The 20,818-nt window shown below is 47.4% G+C and overlaps 1 protein-coding gene across 1 annotated transcript in view; it reads left to right on the top strand.

The window, feature by feature from the left end:
• The window catches only part of EPHB1 (EPH receptor B1), a 426,461-nt gene that overhangs the window by 171,437 nt on the left and 234,206 nt on the right, over nucleotides 1–20,818 (top strand). The window lies entirely within an intron of this gene.

Genomic DNA, 20,818 nt, shown 5'->3' with positions numbered 1-20,818 from the left:
AGAGTGACACGTTGTACACACAGGCACACACAGAAGAAAATCAACAGAGCGGTTGCAAGCCCATACGTCATGAAACCCTTTTGCTAAAAGTTGGTGATAATGTGTCAGTTTGACAGAGGACATAAGGTCAGTGTAACGTGTGTGCTTCAAGCAGAAAATGACAATCTGCTCTTTGCACAAGACGGATACAGCTTCTCATTGAAATTGTATGGAATATGCAAGAACTCTGCCAAATCATGAACTTGGCAAAAATGTACCTGTTCTGCAAATTAGGCAATTGGAGGGTTTCTGTTGGGTTTTTGGGTCTGTCACACACATGCCTGTGTTGATCTGAATGTGGAGGCCCTTGTGGCTTGGGCTTCTCTTCTCTCACTGGTTCTGTTTGTCTTCCCCTCTGCATCTTTGGCCAAATTTGTCTCTCCTCTGTTTTCCTTTTTTTTTTTCCTCCATTTATTCTATTCTTTTGTCTGTCTTCTCTCTGGAGTTGATTCGAAAAGAGAGAAAAGAGAAAACACATTCCACTGGTAGAATTTTAATGAATGGATGGCTAATTCCATTCATTTTATTTTTTTTTTCCTCTAGGAAACTGTTTAGATGCAAATTGCAAGGACAAATGCATTTTTTCACATAGGAAAATATAGGAAATCAATGTTCATCAGTGAAATCAATTGCAAATATTACGAGTAACTTTTTTCTCAAAATTATTAATATGTAATCACACGTGTTGATAATAAGGTTATTTTTTAAAAAGAGCATAGCTTTTAAAAAAATGTCTTTGTAGAATGCCCTGCTTCTCCATGCTCATTTCTTTATTTTTCTGGAACATACTCTACTGCTTTCAGCTTCTTCAGCCCCATTCTTGATTATTCCTGGCTTATGAGAATTCTTTCAAACTTCCTTTTTTTCCTAACATCTTTCAAATCTTTCAGTCCAGCTACTAGTTAAGAACCAGTTACCACAGACGTTTGTGTTTTTTTTTTTTAACATCTTTATTGGAGTATAATTGCTTTACAATGGTGTGTTAGTTTCTGCTTTAAAACAAAATGAATCAGTTATATATATACATATGTTCCCATAACTCTTCCCTCTTGCGTACCCAATCAGAGTGACAGATGCAACCTTTCAGGCTGACAGCTGCCCCTCCCCTCTTGTAGGTAGCTCTAACCCGCTTACCTAGCCCACTTACCTCAGAATTTCCTCATGCAAACTCAGTTATTTGGGAGAGTGTTTCATCTTTGGGGATTGGACTTTCCACTCCCCTTTGCTCTGAACCCCGTCAGGGGGCACTTACCGCCCCTCCTTGCGCATTTGTAGAGTCTAAATGTGAACTCACAGTCCCAACGCGGGCAGCAGCCCCCTCCCATCTGAGGACTTGCTGCAGCCTTGGAGGCAATGGACGTCTCCCCAGAGAGCTGACAGCATCAGCACACTAGCCAGTGGGACATCCACACCCCCACGTCTTCCTGACCAGGAGGAGGTAGAGGTGGCCGGACATCCTGACCCCCCGGGTCCTCTCCCTGCCCTGGCTCCCCCTGAAGGCCAGGTCTCTTCTGGCCATCACCACCCCCCCCATGCCCCCAGTCTCCTTTCCCGCCCGTAGCTGTGTGCCGGCCCTTCCTTCTGGGCCACAAAAGCTCTCTAGACAGACATTGTGTGCTGTTTGCCAACACGGGGGCCCGGGTACACAGAGGGGGCGAGGGAGAGGCCAGCTGCTCTCTCTTTTCACACAGACCTTTGCTTTCTCCCTTTCAGTCTCCCCCTGGCTCTCTGTCTTTGAACGTGCATACAAAAATAAAAAAAGCAGTTGCTAATTAGAGCCAGAGAATGAGAGTGAGCCTGGAAGAGGGAGGTAGTGGAGGGGCCAGCTCCCGTGCAAATCAACCAGGGAGGAAGGGCAGAGGGGCCCCTGTGGGGCTTGGGAGGGATAGTTGGTCAAAATAAGCAACAATGCTTCTTCGGAATGGCAAAGAGGGATCTTGTCTTAACCTCCTGTCCTAAAAGGGGAGGAAAGCAGAAATGACAGAGTTTCTTGTAAACTCCCATTGCTGGTGTCCATCTACCTTCTCATCTTTGTCCCTCTCTCAGTAGCCCCGTAAACAATAGTATCTATTTGGGGGACACTTAAGTGTATCCTTTTATTGGTCATTTTTGTTCTGGCTGATAGAGAATGCAGGATCACTGGCTGAGAGGGGAGCCCCCTTACGGAGGAGCCGCTGAGGCATCAGGAAGTGCCGCTTGGAAAACATCCTCTGACAAATCAAGGCTCTCCGTCAGGGCTTTTTTCTCACCCAGTCCTATTCTTGGTTCGCCAGGCAATTTCTTTTCCCAACCCCATGTCATTAAGTTCGCCAAAAGCAAAAGCAGCCCTGATGCCCGGGGCTGAAGGGCTGGAGGCCCGGTGGTTGGCTGGGGAACAGCAGCCAGTGTCAGGACAGGAACCGACTCCGACCGGAGATCTTTGAACCCATTGCAGGCTTACAGAAGGTTCCAGATACCACAGCAGTCAGGGCCTGGGGGCACCTACCTGGCAGTTATGTGGCTTAGAATGACCCCGTGCTTCATGGGGCCAGGATCACTCTGAAGGCTGGGAGGTGCCCGGGGGCACTGGCTTTGGAGAGCTGGCAGTCACAGGGAGGAAGGGTTACCTGGTGACTCGGCCTGTCTAGAGATGCAGTTTCTCCAGGCATATGGTGAATGAACTGATGATGCAGATCTATAAAGGTTTTGACGTCAGTGCCCTGTGCGTTGAAAAAAAATGAGGTAATTTTCTGAAAAGGAGAACAGTGGAAGCCTCATCGTGATACACATTGGTACTAACTAGTCAGGAAGGAAGAAAGGAAAAGGAAATAGAACCTGGAAAGCAAAGAAAGACTATAACTAGCTCATTTTCTTCCACTGGTGGCTGTTTCAGGTGATGGCTACGTGTGAGAAGAGAGACCCCACTGGAATCTATTGGGAACATCCTCCCGTTCTGGGATGAGGTCTCAAAATGAGCTTTTCCGGAGTCCATACACAGTGGACTGTCTGTAGCACACAGCTCAGTGTAGCTCGTCTTAACCCTGCCCAAGGACTCCTCTGGAAAATAAGGGCTTGAATCCATATCCCATGCAACTAGCCAGACCACAAAGCTGTTGAGAAAACAGCCATCGATGGGTAGTTGTCAAGAGCAGGCGGCAGGAAAGCTTGGGTTGTTCTGTCCTGGCTCTGTGTTTATGGGCAGAATGACCTCTCTGGGCTCAGTATCGTGTTAAGTGGTTTTATAACACTGTGTTAAGTGGTCTTATAACACTGGGCTCGGGCTGGCAGTGAAGACACCATGAGAATCTCTGCCTGGGTAGAGTTCAGCCAAGATCTTGGCATGTTGCAAGGGTTCAGAAACGGATGCTGATTATTATCAACATTTTATTATTAAATAAGCCAGAGGATAATTTTCTATCTATCTGTGGGGTTGGTTCTCTTGAAGGGTATGAGAATTGTGGAAAGGATGTGGTACATTTACAGAGATCTGGTAAATATTAAGAAGGCTTAGATAACATGATCTGGGGTACATAAACGAGTTTAGAGTCTCTGGAGATAGTGGAAGCCACCCATCTAGTCATAAGTGGACATGAGTTTGTCCAGTTTCTCATTGCAAAGTTAATTTTTTTAATTCTTTTTTTCATTTTTCAGTAACTTTAAATTTTATTTAAAAAAATTATCATACAGAAAAGTTAACTTATTTTGGTGGACCGTTTTATGAACTTTAACACATGTTTAGATTTGTGTAACCTCCATAAAAATTAGGTAACAGAAGAGCTGCCTTATGCTTTCCCTTTATCTCCATTGCCTCCTCCCATCCCCCACCCCTGGCAATCAGTGATCTGTTCTTCATCACCATTATTTTGCCTTTTAAAATGGAATGATACACTGTGCCAACTTTTTTAGACTGGCGTCTTTCACTCAGCATAACGCCTGTGAGATTCATCTTAGCTGCTGTTTGTGTCGGTAATTTGTTCCTTTTCATTGCTGAGTAATAGCCCATTTTATGGATGCACCATAGTTTTGTGTACCTATTCACCTGCTGAAGAGCATTTGGATTGTTTCCAATTTTTGGTGATTACATATAGTTGCTATAAACGTTCAGGTACACGTTTTTGTGTAGGCATACATTTTCATTTCTCTAAGGTTAATACCCAGGAGAGGGATTATTAGGTCATATTAAAATGGGATGTTTTACTGCCAGGCCGATTTTCAGAGTGGCTGTACCATTCTGCATTATCAACAACAATTGCTCTGCATCCTTGTCAGCTCTTGGTGTTATCAGTATTTTTTATTTTAGTCATTCTAATTGGTATGTCATGGTTATTTCATGGTGGTTTTAATTTTCATTTCTCTAGTGAATAATGATGTTGAATATCTGTCATGTGCTTATTCGCGATCTCTTTATACTCTTTGGTGAAGTGTCTATTCAACATTTTTGCCCAAGTTTTAATTAGGTTATTTGTTTTCTTACTATTGAGTTTTGAGATTTCTTTGTATATTTTGGGTACAAGTAGTTCTGTTGAAAGTGCCATTTAAAAATATTTTCTAGTTTGTAACTTGTCTCTTCTTTCTCTTAACAATGTCTTTTACAAAGCAAACATTTTTAATATTGATGAAATCCAATTTATCCATTAAAATTTTTTTATTAAAGATTGTATTTTTAGAGCAATTTTAGTTTCAGAGCAAAATTGAGAGAAAGGTACAGGTTTTTCCCATATACCCCCTGCCCCACATGGGCATAGCCTCCCCCATTATCAACATCCCCCGACAGAGTGGCATATTTGTTACAACTGATGAATCTACACGAACACATCATACTCATTCAAAGTCCATAGTTTACATTAAAATTCACTCTTGGTGTTGTACATTCTGTGGATTTGGACAAATGTATAATGACATGTCCATCATCATAGTATCATACAGAGTACTTTCACTGCCCTAAAAATCATCTGTGCTCTGCCTGTTCATCCCTCCCCACATCCATCCCCTGGCAACCTCTGATCATTTTACTGTCTCCATAATTTTGCCTTTTCCAGAATGTCATACAGTTGTAATCATGCAGTATATAGCCTTTTTTAATTGTCTTCTTTCACTTAGTAATATACATTTAAGTTTTCTCCAGGTCCTTTTCATGGTTTGACAGCTCATTTCTTTTGAGAGCTGAGTGATACTCCATTGTCTGGAGAATTTATCCCTTTTTTCCCAATTTATCCAACCAATTATTTTTTCAATTGTTCCAGGACAAGAATCATATTTTTGGTGTCATGTCCTGTAATTCTTTGCCCAACCCCAATTCACAAAGGTTTTCTCCAAATGTTATCTTCTGAAAGTTTTATAGTTTTGTGTTTTTAGGTCTATGATCTGTTTTGAGTTAGCATTTGTTGGAAGTATTTGTTGGAGGTTCAGGTTGAAGGTCATTTTATTATTACTTTGCCTGTGATGTCTAGTTGTTCCAGTACCAGAGATGACTCCTTCACCTCCTCCAAGGCTTTACTTGAATATTATCTTCTCAGTGCCCCCCACCCTGACCACCCTACTCACAGTGTAGACCACCCTCAGCAGCCCTTCTGTCTCTCCTACCTCACACTCATCATCTCTAAATAGTGTATAACTTATTGTTTATGTGTATTATCTGTCTCTCCTCAGTAGAACGTGGGCCACATGAGGGCAGGGATACTTTGAGGGTGTGTGAAGGTCTGCTTGTTAACTGATGTGTCCTGAGTGCTTAATAAGAACTGGATGCACGGAGAGGCTGGGCTCCCTCAGGGCACACGGCTGCAGAGGGTGAAGGAGCAGGGGTGGCTGGTGGAAGCTCCCAGGCCAGGTCAGATCTCAAGTGAGCTGTCCGGAGCCCTGCCTCCCACGTTCATCAGGCAAAACAGGTTTGTCAAACACTCCACGCTGAGCTCTCCTCTCACCCACCCGCCCACTGTATTATTTGAGGCCAGCAAGAACTTAAGCAATTAAACCATTTTTTTCTATGTCTTAAAGTATTTGTTCCTTGAAACTTAAGCTTTATCCCTTTTTCACCCTTATACCCCTTGAAAAAAAGAAAGTGCTCTAATGCCCTGGGAAAGTGATCTTAAATTCTAATCAGCCCTCAATCCTGGGGGTTGGAAGCCACTCAGCGATGAGGCGTTGGCAGGGCAGGGGTGCACGGGGAAAGCTATATAGGAGGCAGAGTCGGCTAAGGTGCAGGTTTCACCTGGCCGGACAGTCTTCCGTTCCAGCGAAGAGGCTTAACTTATCAAGGCAGAGGCCCAGGGAATCCGAGAAGCAAACAGTACGAAGATATGGAGATGGCAGAAGAAAAGAGGGCAGCTTAGATGAACTGGGGTGGGGGACTTAATGGGTTCCTGTCCTCCGTAATGGAGCCCCTCTCCATGCTGTCCTCACCTTGAGTCCCAGCATCACTCACTCTCTCCACTGGCAGGTGGAAGGAGTGTATGATGCTGTGTCTCCCTGGTGTCGGCTCTGGAATTTCTATATAGGAGGGGTTTGGGGCCATGGCTTGGTTGGATGGGAGGGGAGGGAGCTGGCTGGGCACTTGAAGGCTGCGTTTGTACAGCAGTCTCACTGTTCTTAAAGGGAATGTTAATTTGGAGTGCAGGATGCTGATGGGAACAGGAAGGGAGGGAGCGTCTGTGGGGACCTGGCTGCAGAAGGAGCTGGTCCTTGCCTCACTGCAGAGGAATCTGCCCCATAGATACCACCCATCTCCCGCCCCAAGGTGGAACCCTGCTCTCTGATGATCTCTGAACAGCTAAGGCTCCTGGCCTGTTTAGAATCTGGTCACATACTATATTTGTTCCCAGAAAAGCAAACCCACGTTGTCTCCTATTTCTGTCTCATTTCCACCACTGGAGACACCAAGTCGGCTAATTTTCCCTTTTGATAAATTTGCTTTAGTTCAGTGGGAGGCGCTGCTGCTTTTGAGTCATCAGACCTATGAGGATGGGGGAACCCTACTTGTAGTATTTCTTAAATTACACTTTAATGAAGACGCCCACTAACACTTGTAATAATTCACAGAAAAGAAGCTCAAGCAGATCTGGTTGAAATGTCTTCCTTTGTGGTTTTTGTTTTTAAAGAAGTGTAACCAGCTTAAACAGAGGTCTTAATTACAGATCAGAAACAAAAACTTGCAGTGTCTGAGACTTGCTTCTCGCCTGTTCCCTTGGCCACACCTGTCTCCCGTGGCTCCTCAGGGGGAAGACCCACCCAGGAGAGGCTGCTTCTCCCCCTTGGGCCCCCTTCCCTTCCTCCCCCTTTGAAGCATCCTTGCTGTGAGCCAGCACTGGGTGCAGGGCTCCTTAGCTGTATAGAGAGTGCCTGGATCTTTGGTCTTTCTCTGAGAATCTATGTGTGGTAATGCCAAAACAGGGTTACAAAAATTGTGGTATGATTTAAGTGTTTGCATTCAACAAATAAATGCTTTGAACACAAAAATTGCAATACTTGATGTTATGCTACAAGAAGATACTTGCAGGGTTTATGAGATGTGTACACGTGCAGCCCCTTAGAGGCAGGCTGGTTGGATAATGTGATGTGTTTGAAGTTGTGATGGACTCCTCATCTCAGTCCTGTGACTCTCTCATCAAGTGTGAATTTGAGGCCTTTCCCAAACAGGAGTGAGACCAGGTGGCCCTCCTACCTTGCCCATGACAGCCCGGCTTGGCCCCTGAGTCTGGGGGATGGGCAGCTCTGACAGAGATGGGTCCCTTGCCCACCTGTGCATCCCAGCCGGTCCTCAGCAGCATCCTCGTCTCTGGGAGTCTGACCCCTATTCTTCCTCCCTCTACAGCCCCGCTGGGGGCTCCATGGACAGAACCATTTGGAGTCTGATTCAGAGGACAGGTAAATCTGACGGCTGACCAAGCTGGGGGTTGCCGGTGCAGTCACTCTCCTTCCTTGGATGTGGGGCACGCATCATCCTGCAGGAGCCCCGCCCTGTGGCTCCCCCTGTGGTCTAGATGTATGTGGGCATCTGTGTGCCCTGACACCCAGGTCTGCAGCCCGTTCCAAGGGCAGGTGCCCAAAGGGACTGCTTCTCTGGCTATCTTGACGGGCCCTCTGTCTTTCCTGGGGAGCCAGGCAGGGGAGCCTGATGGGAATGCTCCCTGCTTCTTTATTCTGGGGGATCCCACTGTAGGTCTGGCAGTAGGGGAAAAGCCAAGAAGAAGCTCTCCTTGTCTGTATTCTGGTCTTTCAAAAGGAATCAACTAAGTAGAATTAAAATGCCCAGGAATGATGGGGTGGGTTGGTGTAGGGGTGGTCAAAGGACCTGGGGAGAAAACATTTGTGGAATGCTTAATCTTAGAGGAAAACACTGAGGCTGGTTCCTGGCTCCAAGGCCTGAGTGGAAGGGTGTGCCTTATCTCTGCAGGGCGACCCTGAGAAGTGTTATCTGACCTGGAACAACACAGAGACACATGTCTGCAGGAGGGATGATCCCAAGGCCAGTGGGAAGTTGGTGATTTGGCTGAGGGGATAGTCTTCAGAGAGTACGGTGGAGTGATTTAGAGCTGCCCCTGGGATGGAGGGTGTATCCCAATCCTCTGCCTTCTTGTTGGAGACCCTGCCTAATGCAATGGCCGCTAACCAAACCCTGCCCCAGTACTCCACGTTCACCCCATCTCCAGATTCATCTTCCTAAATCCCAGACTGGCTGTCATCCATCTGCTCACAAACTCTTACAGCTCCTCATTGCTCTAAGAGCACGTCTCAGGCAAGCATTCAAAAGTGCACACATACCCACAAATACTGCAGGCCCCAAAGCCTGGTTAAGAGTGTAGACTCTGGGATCAGACTGCCTGGCTTAACTCTGTCTCCACCACCTACTAGCTGTATGACCTTGGGTAGGTTACTTTACTTCTCCATGCCTTGGTTTTCTCAGCTGTAAAATGGGCATAATAGTAACCTACTTCCTAGGGTGGCTCTCAGAGAGCATTCAGTATATATGAATCATTGTTATTGTTTTCCAACTCTCACAGGTAGCCTGCTGGCACCCCTCCCCATTCAATTCCAAGAGTTCACATTTTAAATCTCATCAACCCCCCCAAGGCCTGACTGAACTTCTGCCTCTTCTTAAACAGTTTTTGATTTCTTGCTCCAATTGTCAGCTGGACATAATAATTGACTTTTCTGTCCATACGTATCTGCCAGCACATTGCCTATTTGCCCCTTTGTCCCCCAAGTGCCAGAGGCAGACTGTAAGCCCCTGAGGGGTCCCGTTTCTTGTCCTCATGTCCCTGTTTCTTGCAGGGGACGGGCTCTCACTGCTTCTTCTGGCTGAGCTGCTTCAGCACTGGCACCTCCTTGCCCGTCTTCCTCCTCTCCCCGGACCCCACCCACCTCCCTCTGTTTCTTTTAGTCCTCCCCTCTTGCCATCTCTTCCTTCTTGATTCTCCTTGTTTCTCTGACCTCCCGCACCTCTCTCTTAATGAGAACTTTCACACGTCATATTGATTTGGAGTTTTAAAAAGCCAGCTTCGATTTTCCTGGGGCACTTTTCATGATCTTACTTTTAAATGTAGGAAGAAAGCTATTTCAAAAGCCATTGACTTTGTTCTGTTGAGTTAGGAGTTGAGGTTGGAAACTCTTTTCTGGAGACTCTGAGAACTCGGGGACCTCAGACGCCACATCTCATGAGCTGGGGCCCGAGTCTGGGGGCAGAGAGCCTTGGGCAGGGGAGGCCTTGCACACTGGCCTGGACTTGAGGATAAGGGTAAAGGGCAGGTGTAGAGCTGGATGAAGACCAAGCCGACGGACTGTCGGCCGCTGGGGTGAGGGCGGAGGAGAGGGGGACCGTGGTGGGGATTCGTTGGTGAGGCCCCGGCTCCCACTGCTTTGGCATCAGAGACAGGCTGGTCTCATCTCTTCCCACACAAAGCATGTAGTGATCCAGCCCCTGTGCTGAGGGCCCCCACCTGCCTCATCCCCTCTAATCCTTCAGTAACCTTAGGGGCAGGTCACATTATTTACATCTTGCTTCATGGGTAAGACGACATTACAGGAATAAAGCTAGGGAAGGGCAGTGGGTTCGAAAACACGATCTGTAAAGATGAAGTAATCGAAACAGCTAAGTGGGCTGTGAGGGGGGGAATGGCAACATCCTACCTCCTGGCGGACGTGTATGTTCACACATGCAGGCTGCAATACATCTTTTTGGGAATGACGCTGTATATATATATATATATATACACACATATATATATATATACACATATATATATTATATATATATTTATATATATATATATATATATATATATATATATATACACACAAACAGAATCAAGAGAATAGTGAAGATATTGGATGAAGGGAAAATAAGGCAGGGAAGGAAGATGATCTGTAGCTGAAAGTCCTGACGCCCATGGTCAGAGGTGGGTCCTCTGGATGGACTGCTTGCTTGTCACCAGATTTGCACTGCTTCTCCCTCCTATCCCCTGGCTTGGGTTCTGCAGCCATGAGCTGTGACCACCCCTCCCCATGTGACTTCAAAGCTCTATGGAAGCAGCCAGAAGAGCAGTAGCCTAACCATATCTCATCTGACCCGGGCTCCTGGGCAGGCGCAGGGAGGAAGGGTCAAGGGCATGGCCGGGTCCATGCAACAGCCCCTCTGGGCACTGCAGCCTGGCAGCCCCTGGCAAACGCAGAACAGCTTCCCCACCTGGCTCAGTAAACATGGCACAGGAACAATTCACAGGGACGTTGAAAGGTGATCAAATCATCCTGAGATGATACAGAATTTTAGCCTGTTTGCCAACTTTTAGATATTGTCTAGATTTCGTTGTGGAACAATTTTGCCCTTTTTTTCACCAGGCTAACTTCTCCCCAGGTTTTGGATTTCAGCTTAGGGGTCACTTTATCCAGAATTCGTGCCATCTCCTCCCGGATGCCTAGGATACTCTCCATGGCCCAGGCATTCTTCTGTAACGCAGCACATAATTCCCTAAATTTGCACCCTACAGTGCCATGGCTTCTGGGGAAAGAAAGGCTGGGGCTTGTCCTTCAACATGTTGGAACCTGTAGCCAAAGCCCTAAGGAAACAGCAGCCCAGGTAAATCTCTTCCTCCCCATAGGTAGAGGCTTTGTAGCCTTGAAGGCTGGCGCCCTGCCTTCTTCTTGGAAATGTAGGTCCCTGGAGGATGTTCACTTCTAGTTGAGACCCAATTTGTCAAAATTAAAAATCGGAAGCTTCCTTGTGGGTGTTTCAAGACAGACAGCCATGTCTTTGAGGCTGTTGCATCTGCATTCCCACCTTCATGGCTTAACGGAGGGCAGGAGGTGAGGTGCTTGAAGCCACTAAACGGCCACAACTTACACTAAAGGAAGCACGTGTGTAGACTTTCAGCTTGTGCCGAGTGTCACAGGCACTGCCACATAGTGGTCTGGGGTGTGGAGGAGAGAGACTCAGAAAATCCCCAGCTCCTGGACAGGAGGAGGGGCGGGAGCTGCTGGAAATTCATCCTGGGCCCAGCGGATGCCCGGGGTCCGTGTCCTGTCCATCATCCCTCCGGGGCCCATACCATGCTGACACCCCCAAATACCTGTTCCTTCATTTTTAGGCTTTCCTTTCAAGAAAGATAGTGAGGCTCAAAATCTCTCCCTCTGTGACCAGACACCCTCTGGTCCCTTTCCCTCCTATGTCCCCCACCCCAGTTTCTCATCATCACCCTTGGCACATTCAGTCTTCCTAGAGTTAGAGGCCCCCAATTTGCTCTTGGGGTGAGATGCCCTGGTTTGTTTAGAGTCGGGGGTGCTCCCCACCAGAGTCATTCTCTGTGACTCCCCCTGCTCGCTCTACACCCCCCAACTTCACCTCAGCTACTTCCCCTCCCATCCCCACCATGGGCGGGATGAGTTTTCCACTCTCCCAAGATGCTCCCTGGGTCATCCACAGGAGGTGTAAGGATAGAGGCTTAACCCCAGTGAACACGGGAAATCTTCAGGGCGGGAACCGAGCCTCTGGCCTCCCCAGGGCAGGCTGGTGGGAAGGCTTTACTTGTGGAGAAAGGAATCAAAAGAGACTTTCCCACATCTTCTCCATCCTCCGTTTTACTTTCTGCAGTGTCCAGGCCTGTTTAGACGATCCGCAGACAGTGTGATGGATAATGAAGGAAACTGGTGTCTCTGCCATACTTACACATTGGCCCGTGGCTGACTTAAACCCCCTCTGAGGAGGCAGGGGCTTGCTTCTAGAACTTCAAAAATTGGAGGTCCAAGCTTTTCCATCCTCCTCCCACAGAATCTTCCCATCTCCCCAAGCCATTGAGTTACCAAGTTCTGTCCATTCTACTACTAAAGCTCTCTGGAACCTTCCCTTTCCGTCTGTTGCTCCTATTCTACTGCATTTGGGCCCTCTCTGCTCATCCTGACTCTTGTCCTGGCCCCTTAGTGCATCTTCCACACAGCTGCCCCAAGGGTCTTCCCAAAAGGTAAAGCTGGTCTTGACCACCTATGCAAAACTCTTTAGATCTCTCCATGACTTCTGTTGGATAAAATCTGATGCACCCCAACCCCTTAGCACCTGGGCATTTAGTAATTTGACCCCTGACTTATCTCCAGACTATCTCCCGTGATCCCACCTCAAGCTTCTGGCCGAACAGTGCTCAGGGGTGCCCAGCATTGAGTCTGGTTTTCAGTGTAACTTACATGCTCTTTCTTCTTCCTGGATTTCCCTTCTCTCTCTTCGATTGGTACAGCTTAAGTCTGCTCAGATGGCTCCTCCTTAGCAAGCCTCCCCTGTCTCCCCCACAAAAGCTTGTCAGCAGCTCTTGCTTCTGTGTCCCCAGTGCGTTGTAAGCATTGACTCTGGTGGCATGCATCACACGGTACCACAGCGTGTGCTCTCTCCTGGTCCTCCCAGGAGATTGTGAGCTCCCTGAGGGCAGGACAACCTCCAGGTCACTTCTGTGGCTCCTCACCTGGCCCAGTGCAGGTATTATAAGGACTCATTGTACATGTGTTGAATGAGTGCATGAATGAATGAATGAGAGAATAGTGTGGGATCTACACAGTGATGTGCCGGTTGGTGGATGCCGCTGCCACCTGGCTTCGGAGGAGTAAAATAGAACCAGCCTTCTTGGGCTTCCTCCCACAATGTGCTGTCCCCATGGAGGGCAGGGCTGTGGGCCTTGGTCATGGGATCTGGAAGCTAGACAAACACTCAGGATTTCTGGCCCCACGATGTAACTTGTTGAAGCCACCAAGGAAACAAAATCAAGATGTTGGAGGATTTTTCCTTAGGGAAATAAATATTCTCAACTTATATTTAGAATGGTACAGTATCTTCTGCATGATGATTTGACTGACAGAAGAAGTGTGTTTAAAGGTATTTTTAACCTGGAATCTGAAGAAGAAATCTAGTGATTAGATCTTTGGAAGCTATTGTATAATTTTAAAACTTTGGTAAAGGAGTATGTTTAAAAAAGAGAGAGAAAAAAAAACAAAAAAACAAAAAAACAACCCAACCAGATTGATGTGGTTTAGTTCTCTCCGTAACTTTAGACTTTTGTTTGAAAGGCATCCATTTTCTTCAGAAAGGGGCAACTAGCAGTGTGTGAGTGTGTGTGTGTGTGTGTGTGTGTGTGTGTGTGTGTGTGTGTATTCACATCATTCTCCATAAATAGCTTAAGATTACATTCTTCCCTCAAGAAAACATTTTAGAAGGGGCCTTTTTCACTTTGTTAACAGCAACAGTGAGTGCTTGTGAAGAGGTTATTACTGTGATCATTATTATTCCCATTTTGTAGAAGGAAAAAGGTGCAAACAAGGGTGTTTGAATGACCCACACGAGACCATTCTGTCAACACATGGTTATAGACGGTGTTTGAGCCCAGACCCTCTTTCCCTAAATCATGTATTTTTTCACAGTTATTTTGATGTCTGAATGCAGAAGTTATTTGGGTTATCCCCACATTGCATTGCTGGAAACTTAATGTGCAGAATTTTGTTTTGCTTACATCTTACTACATAACTAACCAACCTCAATGGTTGGGTAAAACAGTGACCAATTTTATTATGTTCTCAGATCCTCTGGATCGGAAATGTGGACAGAGCACAACAGGGATGGGTTGCCTCTGCTCCACCATGGCTGGGGCCTCAGCAGGGAGACTTGAGCAGCTGAGAGATGGAATCTTCTAGAGGCTTCTTCACTCACATGTCTGGCACCTGGGCTGGGGTGACTAAAAGGCAGAACTCAGCTTCTAGAACTGGACTGGACCCTTATAGGTGCCCTCTCCATATGGCTTGGGCTTCCTCATAGCATGGCGGCCTCAAGGCAATTAGACATTTTACAAGGTGGTTCAAGGTTATTAGAGAGAGTATTTGAGTGAAGAAGGCAGAAGCTCCTTGGCTTTCAGGACCTAGTCTCAGGAGTCACACATCATTGCTTCTGCTCTACCCCACTGGTCAAAGAAGTGGTACGCTCACCCAGATGTAAGAAGAGGCAACATAGATCCCAATGAATGTAGATCTCAGTGGGAGGGTTGTCAAGAATTCACAGCCATGTTTTTAAAACCACAACAGATCATTTCTCTTCTGCCTGAATTGATCTGGATTCAGTGTTATCTGGAAGGAAGGGGAGGAAGAAGGTCGCCTCTAGAGAGACTTGCTAGCAGTGGACCTTTAGTGATACCTTAGATTTCTCCAACCACATGAGAAGACAGGCCTTCCAGATTGTCCCAGTTAGTTCTCCTGGGCAGGACCAGGCCAGAGAAGAGGTGGACCCTGCCACACTCTGCTGGGATAGACGCTCAGTGCATGTCAGGTGGATCACTGGGCACCATGCTAGGCCAGGGGCTTAAGTATTGTGTGGTTTGTGGTTTTTCTGCCTGCTGCTGCTAAGCCATAACCCTGTATCATCTTGGAGGGAAGATATTTCATCTGGCAAAGTCCTCGAGGGTGAAGGGATTGAGAACCTTTCAAAGAGAGGAGCAGACAAAGAGATGGCTTCCTGGAAATTCAAAGCACTTTATCCATGAGCTCCAAGGGTTCCCCCCCTCAACACTGGAGCAAGGAGATAAGCACAGGACCTGCAGGATATGGGACCTCACAGGGTCATCCTTGTCCTGCCGAGGCATGCCTGGCACATTAGGGTTTCCTGGAACACATGTTGACCAACTGCTTCATTCTTGGTAGTCAAAGGTGGGCCCAAGTGAGCCTTCTTACCTTATTTCCCACATGGTGGTCCCCTCACCAGCACTCCAGTCACACCAGATTTTGCATTAAATTTTCAGGAGCCATCATGCCTGTACCAGTCAGCATAGGCTGGGTTATATTGCAGTAACAAATACCACCCCCCCCCAAGTCTTAGTGGCTTAAAACAACACCTGTTTATTCCCCCTTCATAGTGTATGTTCATCATGGGTTGGCAAGGGCTGTGTTTCATGCCATCAAAAGTCATCTGTGAGAGGGAAAGGGGACTCTGGTGGGTCTTGCATTGACAATCATGCCCTGGCTTAGAAGTGACACACGTCACTTCCATTTACAACTCAGTGACCAGAACTACATCCGTGGCCTCACCACCACCACTCTGCCCCCAAAAGGGCCAGGAAGCACAATCTTACCATGTACCTGCAACACAGGGAGCTGGAAAACATGGCAAATTGCATTGATTGCAACGTAAATACAACAATGGTCTCCTCAAATCATTATCTTTGCTCTCTCTTCACAATATCCTTTCCCTCTTCTTCACATTTGCATTCATGCCTACATTCCTGCATGCAACCATCCATCTGCCCATCTAATGTTTAGTGAGCACCTGTCCTGTGCCAGCTATGGCTCTAAGCATATGGAGATGAAAAGGTTCCCTGGAGAAGTTCCTAGTCTTAACTGGGGTTGTTCAAAATCTATCCAACTTTTTCAGGCTGTAGCAGAGTTGAGGTTTAAATCTGGGCCAAGTCCAAATTCTTACTCTTTGATGGCTACATCACACTTATTTTTAATGCTCATGCAATCTTTTTCTCTGAATCAGAGACCTGGAAACAACAAAGATTATTTTCCTGCCGTTGTACTAGGAGCACTTAAAAAGGATCATTTCCAGTGATTTCTGATCATTCGAGTCCTTTTTGATGAACGAATGAAGGAGGGAGAAAGAGAGGGAGGGAAAGAAGAAAGGAAGGGAAGAAGGAAAGAGGGAAGAAAGGAACAAAGGAGGGGGAGGAGGGAGAGGGGTTGATGCTCTTGACATAGAGTGAAAGTCTTGCCTGTGAGGTGGCGTGGCTCTCCGGGCTGCAGGCAGGCGAGGGCAGCACGTACCCTTTCGGAAGGTGTCCTGTAAGTCGGCAGTGCTGCTTTTATAACCGGATCATCACTGATCAACAGCTCTGTCCATCAGCCTCCCAGTTCCGTGCCTTGGCGCGTCTCATTACCGCTGAAGAGGATCATCCGTCTACTACGTCTAAACTGACTACAATTAAATACACAGATGTATCCCTCCTCACTCGAATCCTGAAAAGGAAATATTTTTGAAAAATATGAAACTCAGTATCACAGCTTGGAGAAACTGGAGGAAGGAAGAAAAGGCTACAAAGGAGGCATTAAACAGAATTTTTAAAGGTCACTCTGATTTTGTGTGTTACTTTCCAAAGCGATATTTTGAGATTAAAAAAGAAAAACAAACCTGCGACTATAACAATATGGCTCTCCTCCATCCTCTGCAGTTAAATAATAGTTTACATGGGAATCAACAGCGGTTGGTGAGGCCTGAAAGCATCGGCCTTTCTGCAGCTTGGCACTGTGTGCTAGGTCCAATTTGTTTTCCACGATTGCTCAGGCGTTATCAAAAGAACAATCTGCAGTCCTGGGCTGCTCTCATCTGGTGCCGGAGCCTTAGACTGTGTCCTATATATCGATACAAGGCTTGAGTTAACCTAGATTTTTCTAATGCAGCTTGTTGGCATTTAATAAAAAGGCCCCCCTTAGTGTCTTTCAGACTCCAACCTCGAGGGTCAAATTTCTTTCTTCTGTGTTCACTCCTTCGTGTGTGTGTACCCCTGTGCATGTGGGTGTGCCCCTGTATAAGTGTGTGCACCCCTTTGTATACTGTGCGTGTACACGCACGCCCATGTGTGACCATGCATACACTAGTGACTACTGTGTTGGCAGCTTGTGGCTTGGAGATGATGTGTAGGCACTAATTTCATTTGCTCTTTAGCAATTAACCACTTGCAGGTGCAACTAGTTATGAGCACAGTTCTGTGTGTGTGACTAATTGCAGGTGTCAAATGCTCACCTCTTGAGTTCCCTTCATGGCTCAGTGGGGCTCAGCGCTAAATCCCCCTCACCATCTGGGTTCAGGCACCTCCTCTGGCCAGAGCATCTCTTTGGGAGAGGGGCCCAAGGGGAGAGGTGGGATAGCTGCTTCAGAGCAAGAAGGGGAAGGGAGGTGAAGGGCAGAGTTCCTGGGAGCCTCTGCAGGGAGTCGGAAGCTTAGCCGGTGAGCTGCTTCTCTGCCGTGCCACCCATGCCACGCAGAGGATTAACTCTGTCTGGATGGCAGAACCTCAACAACCAGGGCCTTGCATCTCCTCTGTGAAGGACTTTGGTTTTCTGAATGGCCTGCAGAGGGTGGCTCCCTCTCCTGGACCCAGGCAGTGACCCAAACCCTCAGGGACAGAGGTGGTGGGTGGAAGTCTGGACAAGTGTTCCGGAAGCTGGGGCCCTTCCACAGTATCACCCCCCGCACTGTGTGACAGCTGCACCCTTGGCCTTAGCAGCTCATCTGCAAAGTGGGAGTGACCCCCTCCCTCACCTTCCTGGTGGGCCCCCAGGGTGTCCTGAGGGTTAGGCGACTGTGATTTCAGTTGTGGACTTGCCTGGTGAAGAATACATTCTGTGCCCTGCAAGGGAGCAGGTGACTCTTGGGTGGCCATGGGCAGTTTCTTACCTGTAATGTGTTCATGGTAAAAATCTCCAAAGGGGTCAAGGGGCTGAAGAAGCAGGAGTGAGAGCAGAACTCTTGGCCCTGAGCTCTCCGCCCTGCATCTGAGCCCCTGTCTCACCACCAGTTGAAAGTGAGGGCCTGAGAGCAGCCTGAGATGACCCTCCTCAGGACATGGGTGGTCCTCCCAGTGGGGGCCCTGTGAGCGCCCTGCAGCTGGGCCTCCTTCCCCTACCCACCGAGGCACACCTACCTTGATGACAGTGGCCCTGACCATGGCCTTCAGAGAGCTCCTCTGCACAGCTCAGGCCTGGGTGGCATGGGGCTTCAGGGAGTGGAGAAATGGGATGAGGCAGAGCCCCAGGGAAGAATGAAGGCCAGGAGGTGGCCAGGACAGTGCCATATGGCGAGCAAGCACAAGGTGGAGTATTAAGCTCTCCAAGAGGACTCTCTGGAAAGTCTGGGGGGATTGGCTGATTGGATTGGAGAGGGAAGATCCGTCGCCCTGGGAGCTCCAGAGAGTTCGGAGTGCCCAGCCTAAGGGCGTGCATGGAGCCCCTCTTGCCATGTTAAGGTCCAGACATGCATTCCCGGGGTGAAGGGACTCAGGGAGTCGTGGGGAGAAAGCCTCAGAGAGTGACAGCTCAGTGTCCTACGGGGTGAGATGTGCTAGAAGAGGCCAAAGAGGAGTGTGCAAGGGTGGGGCCTGAGGCCAGGGGAGATGGGGTGGCACAGGGCGAGAACAGTCATGTCATACTCTACCTTGTGGCCAGGGTCGGGGAGTTAGGGTGGCCTCAACGGAAGAGCATGGAGCCTGGCAGAGACCTCGTGGAATTTGTGATTCCCAGAGTTTACTCCACAGGGAAGCTGGACCAGGGGGACCATCACCCTGGTGTCACATTTTCAGTTGAGTCCTTTTTTTTTTTTTTTTTTGCGGTATGCGGGCCTCTCACTGTTGTGGCCTCTCCCGTTGCAGAGCACAGGCTCCAGACGCGCAGGCTCAGCGACCATGGCTCACGGGCCAGCTGATCCGCGGCATGTGGGATCTTCCTAGACCGGGGCACGAACCCGTGTCCCCTGCATCGGCAGGCGGACTCTTAACCACTGCACCACCAGGGAAGCCCCAGCTGAGTCCTTTTTATTGCAGGATTAAACCTGGCTTCCCAGTCCTGAGCCTTGGGTTTCCACTCTGGGCCACTTTTAGTAACTATCCTACAGGACTTAGCTCGACCCTGCGACCCTCGGCCTGCCCCTTGGAGGGATTCAATGGTGTGCGCTGGAGCAATTAAAGATGGCTTTCAGTTGGGATTGAGTTGACTGGTTCGTTTTGCCTTATTTCTGCAGAGATTCTGATTCCTTGGAACAGAGATGAGGACTTTTCCATCTACTTTACCACTTGCTACTTGTGCCTCAGATTTCTTGTCTATAAAATGTGATAATATATATTTTTTTAATTTTTATTTTATATTGGAGCATAGTTGATTAATAAGTCATGTTAGTTTCAGGTGTCCAGCAAAGTGATTCAGTTATACATATACATGTATCTATTCTTTTTCAAATTCTTCTCCCATTTAGGTTATTACAGAATATCGAGCAGAGTTCCCTGTGCTATACAGTAGGTCCTTGCTGGTTATCTATTTTAAATATAGTAGTGTGTACATGTCAATCCCAATCTCCTAATTTATCCCTCCCCCCAACTTTCCCCTTCGGTTACCTTAAGTTTGTTTTCTATGTCTGTGAGTCTGTTTCTATTTTGTAAATAAGTTCATTTGTTTCATTTTTTTTTCAGATTCCACATATAAGCAGTATCATATGTTATTTGTCTTTCTCTGACTGACTTACTTCACTTAGTATGATCATCTCCAGGTCCATCCATGTTGCTGCAAATGGCACTATTTCATTCTTAAAATGGGATAATATTAGAACCTATTTGTTAGGGTTGTAGGGAGGATTAAATGAGATGAGTAAAATGTTCATTTTAGGTAGAACAGAGCAAACCCACACTAAATGTTAGTACTCAGGTTACTCACGTTGTTATTACTGTTCTTACTTTTACTTTACTGAGACTACTTCCTTCCCAGAACACCTGCCCCTCACCCAGGATGGCTTAGTCAGTGTTGCCTGTTGGCTTTGGCTGCCAAGACCCCATAATTCTGAGATCAGTGTGGTCTGAGCCTGAGTTATTGGCCCAGTCATGAGAGCCAATGGCCGTGTGGTCGCTGGGAAATGTCTGGCTAGGAGTCATGAATGGTTCCAGCCAAGAAGAAGATGTGCTCGCCCAGATCATGGCCCTTGGACAAGGGATTTCATTCGCAACAACTCGGGGGTGAGGCACAAATAAAGATTTTATTTCACCCATTGCTTTAGATCATAAACTCAAACTTAACACAATCAGTTCAGGATGTGATCATTCAAATGCCGACTCCTCAGCTTCATCCCAAGATCCTGGGGAGTGACCGTATTCTAGATAATTAAAGAATGTGAGTGCTGGGAGGATCCTGCATGATTATTCCACAAAACCATCTTTTTCCTTTGAGAAAAGTGGTGACAGAGTGTTCAGTAAATTTAGCCAGAGTTCAGCTGACTTGGGGTGCTTTATCTTTCAGTTGGTTCCTTTTAACTCATTCCTGTCAGATGCAGTGCAGTTTAAATGAGGCTTTCTTAATTGCCAGTACTCACCAAGAAGCATGTGCATTGATAAGTGTCTGTGTGCCTGGCAGTTATCATCCTGGCCAATGTGGGGCTGATTCTGGACGTTAGCCTGAGGGGCCGGCTGAGGTTCAGCATCAGCCAGGGCACTTGGAAACCAAGTGAGGTCATGATCCAACTTATCCATCTGGAAAGTGGGGACCTGGGACAGAGAGCTCTGATTTTTCAGTTCATGTTGTACCACAGTCCAGTCCATGG

The sequence above is a fragment of the Pseudorca crassidens genome, chromosome 5, assembly GCF_039906515.1.
Source record: "Pseudorca crassidens isolate mPseCra1 chromosome 5, mPseCra1.hap1, whole genome shotgun sequence".
Taxonomy (NCBI): domain Eukaryota; kingdom Metazoa; phylum Chordata; class Mammalia; order Artiodactyla; family Delphinidae; genus Pseudorca; species Pseudorca crassidens.
The sequence above is the reverse complement of the archived record's forward strand: the minus strand, read 5'-3'. Positions and strand labels throughout refer to the sequence as shown.